The sequence below is a fragment of the Strigops habroptila genome, chromosome 6 (genome assembly GCF_004027225.2).
Source record: "Strigops habroptila isolate Jane chromosome 6, bStrHab1.2.pri, whole genome shotgun sequence".
NCBI classification, from domain to species: Eukaryota; Metazoa; Chordata; class Aves; order Psittaciformes; family Psittacidae; genus Strigops; species Strigops habroptila.
The window spans coordinates 37979456-37997774 of NC_044282.2; positions in this window are offsets into that span (position 1 = coordinate 37979456).

Consider the following 18319-nt stretch of genomic DNA (forward strand, 5'->3'; position numbering starts at 1 on the left):
ATACTGAGACCTTCAGCAACACTCATGCACACATACAATACAAATGAACAATACAGTATAAAACAGTGACAGTAATATCAGTAATAATACGACACTATTATTGCTGTTGTTACTAAAGAGAACAATACGCTCTCTAAATAGCCAGTACACCATGCCAACTTTAAAATTAATGGGTAAACAGAGCGATGAGAAGAGATGTAGAAAACTTACACAGATCTTTTTAAACACTGAGAAAGCCCTTGCATAAAATGTAGAAAGAGGGGATTGCAAATGCTGTTGAGATTCTTCCACACAGTTGGGGCTTGCCTGAGGTTATCAACTGAAGCCATCCAGTAGCTATACCAGACCAGACATTTCATAAAACCTAGCTTGGATAACGTGTTTTGGAAACCAGCTACCCGCAGCCATCTGTCAAAATAAAGAACGTTTTTACTCAGCGGGTAATAAACTTTCAGGTCATAAACTTCCAGGTCTTGCAGCTACAGGAGACAATGGAGGCAGATGGTATGAGCAAGTTCAACAAGCTGTAAAAGAAATTCTTAAACAATACGTATAAAACTGGATTATAAAAGGATGAAGCAGGGGTATGCCTGCAGGGGTATGCCTCTAGGAGTAAGTGTCCTTACTCCTAGAGTTGTGGAGCTGCAGCAGTTTGAGAGGAATGGACTGCAGAAACTGGCCAGGCTCTCGTTTGCCTAAACAACCTTTCCTTTTGCTGTTGGAAATGTAACGCTGGGCCAGTTGAAGCATCATATTGATTGAAATAGTTTTACTGGAATCCCACCGATTCATGAAGCCTTAAAACTACAGCAAAAAAAAAAAAAAAAAAAAAAAAAGAAGAAGAAGTTGTTATTCTAGGCACAGCTTGTTCATGGGCAAGAAAGAATTAACTCCATCTGTTTTATACCATATTGAGAATGTAATCAGGAAGAATGCTTACTGTCTGAAGTGACCTGAGTACTCAGATGAGGGTGCTGATGGATTGTCATCTCTGTGACTTCTATCAACTCCCAGTTGTCAGTTCTGAGACTTTTCTAGGTATTGACCTTGCCATGTACAGGTCTAGCTGAATGCAAGCATAGTATAAAAGATTGTTATCACATATACAATGACACCAGTCCAGAAGTTTATGATATGAATATTTATTAAGGATAAGTATTTATATGAATGATACTTACGTTCCTACTGCATGCTTACCAAGATTTAATTTAGATTCACTAAAGGGGACATTGATTTGGAAGAAGTGGGTGTTCATACAATTCATGATATCTGTGAGTTGAGATTTATTAAATTTTAAACAGATGAAGAAAGAGTACAGTCCTGAAGATTCATGCTATTTGCAAATCAAAGGCCATCTCATCTAAAGTATAAGCATAGAGAGTTCACACAATGGTCTTAAAATTTGAGGAAATGTGCTATTTACATTTATGGATATAAAAGAGCTGCACTACATTTATACAAAGCTTGATGACTACTGATTCAAAACCCCCACCTTTCATAGAGTAGCATAGAGAATAGTGACACAGAAAAGTACAAATTAGTATCAATACACGCTTTTCAAATTAAATAATCATAACCTTTTATTTTTGGTATCATATTCTTAAATCAAGGATACATTAATTTGGTCATAGTGACATAATGGAAACACTTGGTGGTGTCCAAACACCAATTAGCTTACTAATTACTCCACAGCTTCTATCAAGAAATGGCTAGTAGTTGAAATACAAAGAATTAAAGTCAACTTCTTTAACTGAAAGAGGCTTCCTAACCCATATATAGTGGCCTGGGTATATATGCTATATACCCTAGGGTAGATTTTTGTCCAAGGTCCTGTCAAGGCCTTGTGCAAACCTACTGAAATGGCTTTAAGAACTTCAATTGTGAAGAGAATCTGAGTGTTTCCTTTAAGTAATTTATGGTAAGAGATTAATAAAATTACGCAAAACATTTTTATTTTGAGACACAAGTAAATAGATAAAAATCCACTGGTCTTTACTTTCTGCCGTCAATATATATAGCTGAGAGAGAGGATAAAAGTGCAGAGTGAGAAGGATGATCAAAGGTGAAGAACAGCTGCCATCTGAGGAAGAACCGTGCAGTCTGGGACTCTTCAGGCTGGGAATGGAGTTGGCGACTGAGGCTTCCTGATGTGGTTTGTCACATACCCTGTATCTCTGCTGTAAAGCAGAGTGGAACACAGAGAAGGGAACTCCTCTGAGTTCTGCTGTAATATGAAGACAATACCTCTGGCTCAGGAGGCTCTGAGACAAGAAGTTCCAAACTGATGAAGAGGGACAAAATATTTTCTGCCCTGTTTCTCTCCTTTTTTCTTTTGCCTCATGTCTGTATGTGCTGCTAGTCATTCAAGGGCAGATCGGGCACTACACAGACCTTTGCTCTGACTTCATACAGCTGTTCTTGTATTCCTTCAGAGCATGCTAATGTATAGAAAAGGGGGAGGAGTAAGTTTCCTTGTTGCAGATTAACTTCCTTACCTATGGGTCAGAGAAGTAGCTCCCCTTGATCTTCTTACAGGCTTCCAGTCCTCTGTGTGTGCCCTTAAACACAGTTCCAGCCCGGCCCCTGGAGAAGGATGGCTGCACAGCTAGCAGCAAGTAGCCCTGTTTCTCTGTTTTCTTCATGGCTTCTCAAGTTTTTTAGTCACACAGTTAGGTATCTTCTTCAAGCCTACCTAAATCTTCATATTCTCTGAGGTCTTTGGAGATTTTACATGTCCTTGTGGTTCAGGCTCTGTCTTAGAAATCTTTTTGCCCAGCTGGTATTCATGTAGTTGTTGTAATTTCCGAAATACTTCAGGCTGACTCTTGTAATTTTTTCTTTTCTCACTTGCCTTTACTTGAACATCCACCTTTGCCTTACTTTGGAAATAGTACACATTGTACTATTACAAGCAGGTAGTAATAAAAAATTGACCAGATTTGGGGCTTAGGGCTTTAGAAATTAGGGATGAATACTCTTATCTCTTGCAGACAGGCATACTTTGGGGTAATGCAGAGATCAATAATGAAAATTTTATACTAATTTTATAGTATAAATTTATATTTAATTAATTATTTTATTTTATTTTTAGTATAATTTTTTCTATAAATTTTTATATATTTCTATTTTTATATATTTTATATATTTTTATATTTATGTATAAATTTTATATTAAAAAAACTGAAAATTTTTTTGTAGTTTACATTTATAATATTAGAGAAACTATTATATACAACTATGCATTGCGTATAGGTAAGAATCAAGTTATTAAAATCTAGCCTTGAACCTGGGATACCCAGTTGGACCAAGATCTTGAGTAAATCAAAGTCCAGTCTGCTGTTGATACAGTAGTAATAGAAAACACCTCTTTCTGTTTAAGCTGTTTGTACTCAGTGGAACGGCAAGCTGTCTTTTGTTGTTTGATCTTAATGTTTTAATGAACTGTAGATCCAATTCCTGCATTAGGCCATGGCCAGGAACCTGAAACAAGTACCTGGGGTTTGTGTAGACTCTTGCAACATAGCCATAAGGATCTTCTAGTCGAAAGGAGAATTCACAGCTCCCAGGTTGTTTCTGACTGAGAAAAAAGGTGAGACCTGTAAATAAATGCATAGAAAGACAAAAATGAAACAGGGCTAGAGGCAACAAATTGTTTCTCAATTTGCACATGGTTTATTTTCAAAGCTATAACCTCCTTGAAAGGCCTATGTTGGCACTGACAAGGATCCACTTTTGGCCTAATATTCAGCTCTCTGCTTGGAGGAGAGGTTGGCAAAAGGATGAAAGGTCTTTTTGTCTCCTTCCAATCCCAGAAGTGCCTGAAGATAGTTTTCTTCCCAGGGCTGGTTACAGTGGATGCTTCACTGGAGCATTGGAGCCTTCACTGTTACCCTAGTGTTTGCTTGGGTGCTTGTGGTCCTAATGAGCTTTGTAAACCCAAGCCTGTCTTTGCTGTAACCTTTTTCTAGTGCTAAAATCTGGGAAGAATTAAAGGTTTCACAATGCTTTTGGGAGGTCTCTGGCCATCAGTAGTAATACTGGCAGAAGCAGAAGGGAAAAATAAACCAGGGAATAGAGCAGCCTATATAAAATAATAAAATCACATAAAAGTCTCAACAGCATAGAAAGTTATGTTAATGTTCCAAAGTATCAACAACATCAAAAGTCTGAATGCAGCTGCTAGAAATGGCAGGCTTACTCTTTTCTGGATAGATTCACAAGCTGCCAATGAAGTTATAGCCAAGGAAGTTATTAATAATGGTATAAGCAGTAAACAAGTTCTGAAAATATTCCATCCTCAGACAAGGTTTTCTTAACTGTCCACATACCTGTCCAGAAAACACAAATGACCTATCATTAGGGATTGTTTGTTGGCTGAATGATACAAAGCAAATGCTGGAGTTCACACATGCATTCAGCAAATGCTTTCCCATGAATTTGTTGCTTTACAATCAGTGTGAATTTGTTAATTTGTATGTACAATTAATGAAATAAACTTAATTTACTTTACATTCATAAAGCTGTCTTCAGAATTAATGCAGAAGTAGTGTTAGTGTCACCATGATAAACTAAGGATATCGAGGATACAGATTTGTAAGTAATGTCTTTCATCACATTAGATAATGCTGTGGTAAAATTAGACAAGCTTATGGACACTGAAGCTTCTCCAAGTCTGAAACAGATGGAGCAAACTTCAAATCCAACTACAGATTGTGAACAATTGCTCTGAGTTGAATTAGAGATGTTTCAAGTACAGAAGAGAAAGAACTAACAAATACAGAAGTTGCTACCCTAGGTGCGTCTAATTCAACATCATGTCTCTGATGGTAAGTGGTTAGAACAAAACATGTGGGCAGGTTTTTAGTCTCATATGTTCAGCTGCCAGCTTTTTCAGAGAGGCGTATGTGAGTTGGGGATGATGGATAAAGTGCGCTGAAATCCCAAACATAATTGAAAACCCAAGTGGAGAAAATACAGAGTCACTTGTTTCAATGTGTTTCTAAAAACTCTTGCTGTGAGGTTGTGGGAGGAAGGAGATACATTGTGATTGCACTTAGGCAGTGCTCTGCGTGAGGATGAGACAACAGGGTGCAACAATCACAAGTTGCAGCAAGGGAAATTCTAATTGGGCACTGGAAAAATTCCTCTCTGCGAGGGTGGTTAAGCATTGGGATGTGCTTCCCGGACAGCCTGTGGGATCCACCTCCATGGAGATTTTCAAAACATGACTGGACAAGGCCTTGGCCATTCTTTTAAGTTTTCAGTTAGGCTGTCTTGAAGCAGGAGGTTGGACTAGATGACTTCCAGAAACCATTTCCAACCTAATTTTTCCATGATACTGCGATTCTATATTTATTCTCCTTTCTGTAATAGATGTAATTTTTACAGTTTCCTCCATCCCTAGAATGGTAAAGGCCTCACCAGAGTTTTGCTAAAAGGCAGTTTTCTTTTATGATTCTGTGTTGTGTGTTAGATTATAGTCCCAAGTCTTAAACTAAAATTACATGGTGATAATCAAAATTTTGGTTTCACAAGCTTAAGAGTTTTATGTTATCAGCATATAAGAGCACTGTAGAAGTTACCTCTAGGAAACTGTGGGGTTTGCCAGTTCATAAAAGAAGCAACTAAGAAATAGTGAGAAGTAATAGGTTGAGATTAGGAAATAACATTGTTACCTGGTGACGTCTACTAACGTTATCAGCAATCGAATGGCAAAATTCTCTGGTACTTAAATTGGCTTGGAGTTAAAACAGAAAGAGTAATGGAAACCATTCACTCCCAGTGCTTGAGTCTTCAGCTAGCTGTTAATGTCCTTAGGGTCTGTCTTGAAATCTGTGCAGAAATAGGTTATTGTTTTTAAACACAAGCTTAGATCTGAAACCGTAATTCCATGATGCTATGTGGATTTCTTATGTACACACGATTATCACTTACGAAACTGCAAGTCAAGCAAAACATACACTGTGAGATTTTAATGGTTGCTATTGGACCATCTCATGTCTGAGAGAAATTTTATGTCAAGTATTTACAAGCAAACAAGCTGAAAATTTTCTGTACTTTATCAATAACATTTATATGGCTGCAAGAGATTATGTTGTGCATCAAACCTTGAAATAATTCAACACTTTGAGTCCTCTATGACGTTTCATGGTTAATCTGAAACAGTCAAGTTCCTGAACAGTATCTTGGGCAAAACATGCTCATAAATTCAAGTGTTTATGGATTCTTTCCATTCCCTTCATCTATCTAAAATAGAAAATTGTTAACTCGTGTGATAAAGGCCCAAGAGGTGGATTTGAGCTATCATCTTACGTTTACCAGTTCTGAGACATCATGTGCTTCCAATTCATTTTGATCAAACAAATACATTAACATGTAAGTGGCAATCCTAATCTGACTTGTACTTAATTAATAAATGAATAAGAGTAGTTCAACTGAGGACAAAAATTACACAGACTAAAGAGTAATTCAGCAAAAATAGCTGGGTTATGAATGTGGAAATTGGGAGTTGCCCTTGCCAACAATTGAATTTATTTTAAAATGGAATCATTCATGGGGGGAAGGGGAGGGGGGAAAGGGTTTTAAAGCTAGAAAATACCTAAAGCTCAGTCATGCTGAACTATAAATGTATGGCGCTCTAGAATGAGGGACACAATCATAAAAATGTAAGACAGCATAAACACCTTCTCCAAATGAAGTAGATGCTATTCTTTCATTTTTTTATCAAAGTGTAAGCAACTTCTGGATGAAGTAGCCAAAATTATTTCAACTTTAATAGGGACTTTGCTGACTAACACAGGACCTCAGGCACCTGTTGAAAATTGCTCATCAAATAAGCCCTTCTCAACTGTTATTTAAAGTGTTTCCACAGGGTCTTACTTTTCCATTTTAAAGCTCCAGCATGTCGTGCTTGTCAGCCTGTGCCTGTGAATACACAGATCTTGGCCCCTTTGGGCACTTTTATGGGCACCTAACTCATGAGCTTGATCAACATCCAGAAGCTTTGAATTTCTCCTCTTGCATTCCATGTGATGATCAGATGAAAAGGTTTTAGGTGCTTGGGCTCTTTGTTGGCTTTAGTCCTCTAAGCTATATTTCAGGTTTTATTTACAGTGATTTGAAGTGAAATGAAAGAGGATGCTCCCATTTTAATTTCTTTCAATAAGCTTTAGTTCAGGCTCGTAATAAAGAACACAAATCTCAGTGGAGATTTGCAGAGTGAGTCAGAGAAGACTGGTGCATAGACTGCAGTGAGTAAGGAAGGCTTCCGGTGACCTCAGAAACATGCAGTACTGGTGACGTTCTACATCATGAACCAGCATGCAACACGTCCACACCCACAGGAAGAACAACAAATACAAGGTTATGTCCAGTTGTTATTATGCATATCTTAGTAGTAGGAAGCAATAAACAGTGGAGTTGGAACACAAGTAAGCAACACCTCTTGGATTTGGTTAATAGTCTAAAAATTGGCCATAATATGAAGCATTTAATAGCTATATTATTCATAGCAGAAACAGGTTTTTTTTGTGAAGGATGATCAAAATAAATCATGGTCTGAATTTGGGACACTACTGCCTATGTGAAATCTAACACAAAGTGAGAGACAAAAGAATAAGAAATATCAATACAAATAATTGCAGATGTGATAAGAACAAAAGTGTTCCTTGAGGGCTGTTTTATAGGCAAATGACTTAATAGCCTCCTGTATAATTACCCTTATGCCCTAACTTGTGTATGCATACTGCTGTAATATACCTTCTTAACAACATAATTTTCACTGTCAGAATTTTGCTCTTTTCTTTTTCATCAATTTCCTGATAAAAAGTCTGATATTCCTGAAAGAATGAAATTTTAATTCTCCATTCCCCATGAATTTGTCCATGACATTCCTCCATAGCCTGATAAAGTGCGAAAATGTACATAGCACTGAGGCTTCATACCTTGTCTATAAGTTTTGGTTTAATTTAGTGTCAGATTGGGCTTTGCAGAAAGCCAAGTGCAACAAACATCGGTAATATTTGTGGTAAGAAGTGCTTGAGTGACTGTGTTTGACTGAATTCTTCTTGCTCCATTGCCAGATAGAAAATAGGACAGTGATCATCATCTTGTCAACTGACACAGGAGTCACACTATCCCCGGAAGAAGCCTTGAGAGATTTCTGAAAATGCCTGCCTGTAAGGGTGATCTTGGCCTTTCAGGCTGGAAATGTGGAGATATGGAGAAGGGAGATTCATACAATCCTGTATGAATTTAATCCTGTGTAGTGTAAAATTAAAGTTCTGATTCCATGTTATAATTCATACAGCTGCTGCAATCTATTTTATTAGCAAGTGCATTCTGGACATGCATTAATCAGAATGCTGAGAAGTGCATAGGAGCGACAGGCAACTTAGAGGAGAGATGTCGCAGTGGAACTGAGTAGATTATTCCAGTGAATTACTGGCATCATAGCAAACGGAAGTACAAATAATCCATGCAGACTTTAAAACATTCAAGGTGGAGCTTAAAATACCCAGTTCAGCAAATTTAAGACAAAAATGAGGAGCATAGCACATGTATTGAAAAGGGGAAAAAAAGGGAAATCATATGACCATGATGGTTTATTCCATAACAAAAAATAATTAATTTATTCACAGAACTAAATGAACACATTTGTCCAGAAAATGCTGGTGCTCATACTTGGAATATAGTTCTTCTTCAAATTAAATTTAGTTATTGAGAGGAGAAACAAACATTGTAATGCAAGAAAGATTGTACTGAATTAAGTTCAATATTTCCAAGATTTGTTTGTACTGGGGAGCTTTGTATTTCAGGTATCGTATCCTGATTGTAATGGAATTTCTGTGATAGTAAATGACATTTAGTGATAGGAAACACATTTAAGTCTGAATGCATATGTACTACAGCCTGCATTAAATACTCTTAAGTACAGTGAAAACCATATTCTAGTCAATACACATCTTATTTCTTATTCTTTACCATTTTGTCTATGACCCCACCAAGTTTTGGCTAAGCCTTGCCAATGGCATATGAAACAGCACATACAGTTCCCTCTCTTCCTTTTCCCTCAGAAGGAAAGTTGTTTACATTTTATACTACTTGGTTTTGTAGGATTTTCCCCAGGAAGAGTTAGGGAAGTTAAAAACCAAACAAATAAAGCAAACAAACAAAAATTGGTGTTTTTACTAGAAAATTTAAGGCTTGAAAAGACATGCTTTGCATCTCAAATGCACATTGCTAAGCATGCAATGGTTATTATTTTCTGTCCAAAATGATTTTACACTTCTTGGAATGACCTACAAAAAATTCCTTCTCTTGGAGACTCTCTTTACCCTTAGGCAGAAAGCTGGACTGTTGCACACATAAATTCATAAGAGCATTGTACTGAACAACAAATCTCATTTACAACTTTTTTATGCCAGTTGGATCTTTTTTGAGTGAAAGGCGTTACTTTAATAAAATGGGAGAATTCTGTTTTTCAATTAATTTGATTCCACCTTCTTCATAAATTATGTAATTTAATGAAATGTTTAACTTCCTGATAAGATTTCAGTAACAACAATGAAAACAATAGATTATTTAATCTATTAAGTCTAATGGAGAGTGGAGATTAACAGTAGACTATCGTGGCCTGAACGAAGTCACACCACCATTGAGTGCTGCCGTACCGGACATGTTAGAACTTCAGTATGAACTGGAGTCAAAGGCAGCCAAGTGGTATGCCACAATTGACATTGCCAATGCATTTTTCTCAATCCCTTTGGCAGCAGAATGCAGGCCACAGTTTGCTTTCACTTGGAGGGACGTCCAGTACACTTGGAACCGACTGCCCCAGGGGTGGAAACACAGCCCTACCATCTGCCATGGATTGATCCAGACTGCACTGGAACAGGGGCAAGCTCCAGAACACCTGCAATATATTGATGACATCATCGTGTGGGGTGATACAGCGGAAGAAGTTTTTGAGAAAGGGAGGAAAATAATCCAAATCCTGCTGAAGGCCGGTTTTGCCATAAAACGGAATAAGGTCAAGGGACCTGCACAGGAGATTCAATTTTTGGGAATAAAATGGCAAGATGGACGCCGCCAGATCCCCACAGACGTGATCAACAAGATAACAGCAATGTCTCCACCAACTAACAAGAAAGAAACACAAGCTTTCTTAGGTGTTGTGGGGTTCTGGAGAATGCACATCCCAAATTACAGTCTGATTGTAAGCCCTCTCTACCACGTGACCCGGAAGAAGAATGATTTCAAATGGGGCCCTGAGCAACAACAAGCCTTTGAACAAATTAAACGAGAAATAGTTCATGCAGTAGCCCTTGGACCAGTCCGGGCCGGGCCAGATGTGAAAAATGTGCTCTATACCGCAGCCGGGGAGAATGGTCCTACCTGGAGCCTCTGGCAGAAAGCTCCAGGGGAGACTCGAGGTCGACCCCTTGGCTTTTGGAGTCGGGGATATAAAGGATCCGAGGCCAGCTACACTCCCACTGAAAAAGAGATACTGGCAGCCTATGAAGGGGTTCGAGCTGCCTCAGAAGTGATTGGAACTGAAGCGCAGCTCCTCCTGGCACCCCGGTTGCCTGTGCTGGGCTGGATGTTCAAAGGCAGGGTCTCCTCTACACATCATGCAACTGATGCTACATGGAGTAAGTGGGCCGCACTAATTACACAACGAGCTCGAATAGGAAATCCCAGTCGTCCAGGAATTCTAGAAGTCATCATGGACTGGCCAGAGGGCAAAGATTTTGGGATGTCACCAGAAGAGGAGGTGACGCGTGCTGAAGAGGCCCCACCATATAATGAACTGTCAGAGAGTGAAAAGCAATATGCCTTGTTTACTGATGGGTCCTGCTGTATTGTGGGAAAGCATCGGAGATGGAAGGCAGCTGTGTGGAGTCCCCTGCGACAAGTTGCAGAAACTGCTGAGGGAGAGGGTGAATCGAGTCAATTTGCAGAGGTGAAAGCCATCCAGCTGGCCTTGGACATTGCTGAACGAGAAAAATGGCCAGTACTTTATCTCTATACTGACTCATGGATGGTGGCAAATGCCCTGTGGGGGTGGTTGCAGCAATGGAAGCAGAGCAACTGGCAAGTTTTGCGGTATAGAGCACTTTACTTCTGCAACTGGCAGAAGTAAACCCATCTGGGCTGCTGCATTGTGGCAAGATATCGCTGCTCGGGTGCAGAATCTGGTGGTGAAGGTACGCCACGTAGATGCTCATGTACCCAAGAGTCGGGCCACTGAGGAACACCAGAATAACCAGCAAGTGGATAAAGCTGCTAAGATTAAAGTGGCTCAGATGGACTTGGATTGGCAACATAAGGGTGAATTATTTTTAGCCCGGTGGGCCCATGACACCTCAGGCCATCAAGGCAGAGATGCAACATATAGATGGGCTCGTGATCGAGGGGTGGACTTAACGATGGACACTATTGCCCAGGTTATTCACGAATGTGAAACGTGCTGCAATTAAGCAAGCCAAGCGGTTAAAGCCTCTCTGGTATGGAGGACAATGGCTGAAGTACAAATATGGGGAGGCCTGGCAGATTGACTATATCACACTCCCACCAACCCGCCAGGGCAAGCGCTATGTGCTTACCATGGTGGAAGCAACCACCGGCTGGCTGGAAACATACGCTGTGTCCCATGCCACTGCCCGGAACACTATCCTGGGCCTTGAGAAACAAGTCTTGTGGCGACACGGCACCCCAGAGAGAATTGAGTCAGACAATGGGACTCATTTCCGGAACAACCTCATAGACACTTGGGCCAAAGAGCATGGCATTGAGTGGGTATATCACATCCCCTACCATGCACCAGCCTCTGGGAAAATCGAATGGTACAATGGGCTGTTAAAAACTACACTGAGAGCAATGGGTGGTGGGACTTTCAGACACTGGGATACACATTTACCAAAAGCCACCTGGTTGGTCAACAGTAGGGGATCTGCCAACAGGGCTGGCCCAGCCCAATCAGAACTTTTACGTACTGTAGAGGGGGATAAAGTTCCTGTGGTGCACATAAAGAATTTGTTGGGGAAGACAGTCTGGGTTATTCCTGCTTCAGGTAAAGGCAAACCCACTCGTGGGGTTGCTTTTGCTCAGGGACCTGGATATACTTGGTGGGTAATGCGGGAAGATGGGGAAGTCCGATGTGTACCTCAAGGGGATTTGATTTTGGGGGAAAACAGCCAATGAACTCAATTGTACGCTGTTGCCTGCTCTATAACACTTTTATAGCCCACCAGCTAGATATCTTCAGGTCACCAGCCATTGACCCTGACTTCCCTCCGATCATCACCTCAACAAAGAATGAATTTTGAGGAAACCAGATGAGCTCAGCAGTGACCAGATGAGTTTGGCGGTATCATCAGCAGGCAACAACCCAACACTATGTACCGTCCCTCCTGCCCTGAAAGACTATTACAAGAGATGGAGCCTGACATCACGGACTGGATGAGTTCAGCAATTTTACAGGGATTGGTCCATGGACTAGGGAACGATATCTTTCTCTGTGTGTGGGTGTGGGTGTATATATATGTGTATATATGGGACAGGGGTGATGGTGTGCTGAGAGATGTGGGATCTGAGCATGACGTGAATGGTATGGAATAAGGGGTGGATACTGTCCTGGGTTCAGCTATAGCAGTCATTTTTTCTCCTGCTTAGTAGCTGGTGCAGTGCTGTGTTTTTTAACTTTCAGCCTGGGAACAACGCTGATAACACCGATGTTTTTAGTTGTTGCTAAGTAATGTTTATTCCAACCAAGGACTTTCTCAGTCTCATGCTTTGCCAGGGAGGAGGGGAAGCCGGGAGGAAGCAGAGACAGGACACCTGACCCAAACTAGCCAAAGGGGTATTCCATACCACAGCACGTCATGCCCAGTATATAAACCGGGGGGAGTTACCCGGAAGGCCCAGATCACTGCTCGGGTCGGGCTGGGTATCGGTCGGCGGGTGGTGAGCAATTGTATCCTCTCCCCTTGTTATTTCACTAATCGTTATTATCATTGGTGGTAGCAGTAGTGGTTTTGTGTTATACCTTAGTTGCGGGACTGCTCTTATCTCAACCCGTGGGAGTTGCATTCTTCCCATTCTCCTCCCCATCCCTCCGGGAGCGGGGGGAGGAAGAAGGGGGGGGGGGGGAGTGAGCGAGCGGCTGTGTGGTTCTGAGTTACCGGCTGGGCTCAAACCACGACAGTAATTTAATGAAATGTTTAACTTCCTGATAAGATTTCAGTAACAACAATGAAAACAATAGATTATTTAATCATTATATAAAAATACTTACAAATAAATCAGAAGTACACAGTAAAGATAAAAAGGACAATCAAATGAATTTTAATAATGTTCTGTTGAAAACCAGAACTTTAAAACTTTTAAGCTGCTTAACTAGTTTATGCAACAAACTCTAATATAATTAAAATAGAGTTGCCTACAGAGAGAAACCATACAAAAAGAGTGATAAGAATTGCAAAGTCAGGTCCTTAAAAAGCGAGGAATGTAAAAATAAAGGCTTCCTGTGCAAATTTCATTCTGCCTTTTTTGTGTATATACATTGTTAGACAGTTTTTAATTACATGATTGAATAGATATGTGTTTTTTCCCTTTTTGGGAAATCCTTCAATAAAGGGGTAGTTACTCCATATTTCTTCTTCCTTCAGGATTTAATATCAGATCTTAGTCAATTTCCAACAGGCAGATCCTGCATCAAATGAAAAATTATCTAATATCTTCATGGATCATTGTGCTGTGCTCTCACCATAGCTTCAAAAAATTAGCTAATCTATGGTTCCCTACAAAATTAAATGCCACTATTATTCTTATTTTATAATTGAGAAATTTAGACACACAAAGATGAATGTCAGAATTGTCAAAAGCATTCGCTAGTTTTGGATGCCAAACACAAGATGTCTCATGCTTCGTTTTCAAAGCACGTAATACTTTATCACACTTTTTTATCTTCAAAGCACAGCTTTAATCAACTTGATAAACTTTAGGAACAGTATTGTATCTGGTCTCAGCCTGGAGGCACCAAGATTGGATCTTTAGCAAATAGATTTATGGCTCTGTATGTGAGAGATGAGGTACACTGAGTGTCGTAAATACACCTTGCCAGAAGAGGAAAATGGTGCTTCAGTTCTGTTCTGGGCTTTGGAAGGGAATGTGTGATAGTTTTGAGCCTACATTTGTTTGTATGGAGTGGATTATAGAGATGCTAAGCTAATGCCACTTGAGCTAAAATGTCCACATGATGCTATACATATTAGGAAATACAAGTACAGTTCCCATGCTATCAGATAAGTGGTATTTTTATATCAGCATGGTGACACACCTCTCGTAAAAGCCCCAATTTTCAGATGGATGGATTAGCTCACACAGTAACTTTATTGCAATAGGTGCCTTGTTGTGGAGCCAGATCACTTGTCTCACTCCGCTAACAGGGTAGGCTGCCCATAGAAATATCTGTGCCTTCTTTCCCTAGTGGTGACTGATACCACTCTTGCTCCTGTTTTGTCCCAGCGGTGTGTCTGTAGTCCTGCCTCCCAGTTTTCCATCAGTCCCAGAACTCATGCACCTCTCTACCATTACAGGTGATCAGAGTCTCATCAACTTTATCTTCTCTCAGTGTGACTTATTCTGTTTCTGGTCTCTGTTTTCCACTGGTGCTAAGTGGCACTTCTTAATCCAGTCATGTGGAGCAATCAAGTCCAGCCCCTGTGTCCTCTCCACCTTCTCACTCTTTCATCCTTTCCTGCCCATTTCTTCTGGCTCTAAACCAATTCCTTCCCATTAGCGTTCTGAAAGAACCCATGTGCTTTTACTCACAACTCTTTTCATTTGACCTTCCAGCTGGCCAGCTCTGTTTCCCTGCCTGGGCAGCCTGGCCAGTCAGGCAGAAGCACGTGCTGATCTTGTCCTGACAATGTACCCAGTGTGGTAGAAAAACATAAAGCATGAGTCCTTGAAAAAGGAGCCAAGGTTATTGCATAAGATCAAGTCCCATGTAGGACATTTGTAAGGAGCCTTACATGGGATGCTTATTCACTAAAAAATAACAGTTGACATTCACAAGAAAATAAGAGAAACAGAGCATGTGGGAGGCCTTTTCTCAGGAAAAACATTGATTTGGGTTCCTTTTCCCTCCCTAGAAACCAATTTTCATGAAATTCACAATTTAATAAGGTGTGACCTGCATGTTTGTGTCCAGTTGGCCAGTGGACTAACAGTACTGTAGACGTGGTGAAGGGATAATGACAGCAGATGGACTGACAGAAAAATCACGGACAGACCAGTCCTGAAGTAAAATAGGCTCCATAGATACTTGGGATTAAAACTGGATCATTAAAGAAAATAAACAGAAGCTTTTAATGAAATTAGTTCTTTTGAGGAAATAATGCCCAAAGTCTAGGATTGTAGAAGATACTTGGTGGCGCCTGTGTTTACAATAGTAAAATGTAGTCACACAAAGGAATGGGAAATTTTCTAATGAAAGGGGAAAAAAGCCAAGAAGATGTCTCAATCCTTTTTTTAACTTGAAGCAGTGTATCAGGAAATTCCTGCTAAGGAAACACAGAGATGAGTGGAGAAAAAGTTAGTATGGAGCTTAATAACAATGCCTTTGTGGCCTTTAATGGAAACCAAAGTAACTGATCTGAAAGAAGATCAGTTGATAACTAATGTCCTGACTTGCATCTAGCCTAATCTTAAATTGAGACAGACATTCAGTCTCAATTATTTTGAAACGTGAACACCTTACTGCTATGAAAGACACTTATACTTTTGCAGCTTTTATGATTTGCCTGGAAACAGTCCTCTGTTTGGCAGATTTTTTCACAGAAAAGATATTACTACAGGGAAAAGTGACAGAAACATGATCTTGTAACTCAAAAAACACTACTAAGGAAAAACTTTTTGTCTCTTGAATGAAGGAATGAATGCAGTCTTGAGTTAAAGTATTTTTCACTCAATTATAGGCTTATTTCCTCTCAAGAGATAGAGTTCCTGTATAAAGCCCTGTGTCTTCTTACTATGGAGCTTTAAAAAAAAATTGTTTTATAGCCTTCAGGTGTTTCCAGTTTTGTATTTATTTTCCTTACATTTCTTTTTCTAGAATTCTGTACTTTCCTGCACTAGTAACCATATTAATCTGTGTCTGCCATTCTTACGTCTTACCATTCCATATATTTTATGTCCATCTTTAAAGGTCCTTTAGGTGGATAAACGTGCACTTTGTATCTTTCTTTGCTATTTTTATTTCACTTACATTCATTTTCCATGATATTTTAGAGATATTTAGCATGTCTACTGTTACCAAAATCTGTGAAATAAACTCTCCAACCAGAATGACAAAGTTAGAAAGCCAACATTACTTCATTGCAGTACTGGGTGCATGGGGGATTGCTCTGCCTATCATGCACACCAAGAAGAGGCAGTTTACAGCTTATATACCTTTATCATATACATATTCATAATAATTCCATGAAATGCCCACCCAATTCTTGTTACTCATTGATATGGTAATTTGGGAAGATAAGGCCATGGCGCAGGCGCTCTCTAGTCTTGCCAATTAACTACATGTTTTGCTTGGGCTAATTTACAACCCAGAGAGGCTCCTCTAGCTGTTTTCTTTGCAATTGTTTACCTGTGTCTCAGGGCTTATCTACAGAAGGAAGGCCCACATCAATTTGAAAGACAACATCTGGTACTTTTGTTGCATGCCTTCCTTATCTTGAGAATCTTTGTAGTTTTGTTCGTGACTATGGCTCTATACACAATGAAATATTTGTTTAATTCGGTATCAATACCGTTGGCTTAAACTTTTCTTAAAATTTCTCATTCTTTCTATCCTTGAACGACAACATTATGTTCCTACACATAATAATCCTCCTTTTATTTGTTCCTTCTCCATAATACCATTGACTACATTCAAGTAGTCAACTTGACTACTTGATAACTATTGACAACTTTCCAGGACAGGTGCTATACTGAAGCATACCACCTCAGGAAAAGAAGTAAGAAGAACTTTGTCACCCTCTTTCAAAGATTGCTCTTCTCTGACCCCATCGCTACATCTTTTTTTGGAATATAGGTTGGTTTTCCTTGTGTGAAAAGCTGTCACTACTGCATGATGGTTGGGAAAAATTAAATCAAGCTCTTCTTCACCTCTTTCCATGTCTCAATTTAAGATCTGTGCTCCTAAATTGGATTAATAATACAGTAGTTCCAGTGTATCTTAAAGTTAACTGCTGTGTTTGTTTGACCTAGTGTAGGACATGTAGAGTTGGTTCCTGTCCCCAGCTCCCTGTCCTCCTGTATGCAGATATGCAGAAGGGAAGAGAGGACAAATCGTAAGGAAGATGGGAGTGGTACTTTTCCCACAAAATTCCTGTGGTATCTTTCCTTTTATATGTTTCCAAATAACGAGTTACTAAACCTATGTGAGGATATGCAATCAGCTTTCAGTGCACTCCTCCATAGCGTCTTATGGGATCACTTAAATCATTACTATTATTCAGCGTGAAGGTAAACCAACTCTTAGAACTGGTAAGAAACAGTGATATCATTAGCATGCTCATATCTGAGTTGTTGTATAATGGGCGGGGGGGGGGGTTCTCTGCCACTGCTAAGGATTTGGCCAAGCTTGGTCTCAGCTCTAGTTCAGTGTCCAATGCAGGAAGGGTTAATGAAAGGAAATGTCATACTACATACTGTAGACTTATTTCTTTCATCTTATTTAAAATACCTGGAGAATTTTGTGTGTTTAGTGACTGCTGCCCATTTAAACTTCTACAGCCATCAGAGCTACCTTGATGCTTTGCCAGGGTCAGAAACACTACTAGTATCCAGGATCTTGACAGATAGGACATGCTGGAACTTGGGGTTCATGTCTGGAATACCATATTGTTGGAACTTAGCACTGATCTGTTCTTAATCATTTTGCTAAAGAATGTTAATTTGTAAACAAGGCAGGAATTGGAAAAATATTTAGAGCGACTGGAACCACTGCTGGAGATCTGGGATGATTATTGCAATCCAAGCCTTTTGACAGGGCTACTAAAATGATGAGGATTTAATTTCCATGTGAATGATTCCTTTTCCGTGTCATCTACTTTAAATTCCTACACTTGTGTCTCATTTCTGAGATATACTGTGTTACAGGTTTATGTAATTAAAATGAGACTGTACAGATCTGTAGATGTACAATTCTTAATGTGGTAGCAGAAGGCTTATTTTGCCTCCAACTGCCGAGCACAGGCTTGTAGAAGCATTTGATGTTACCAACAGGTTGTGTCGTTCCACCCTGTACTGC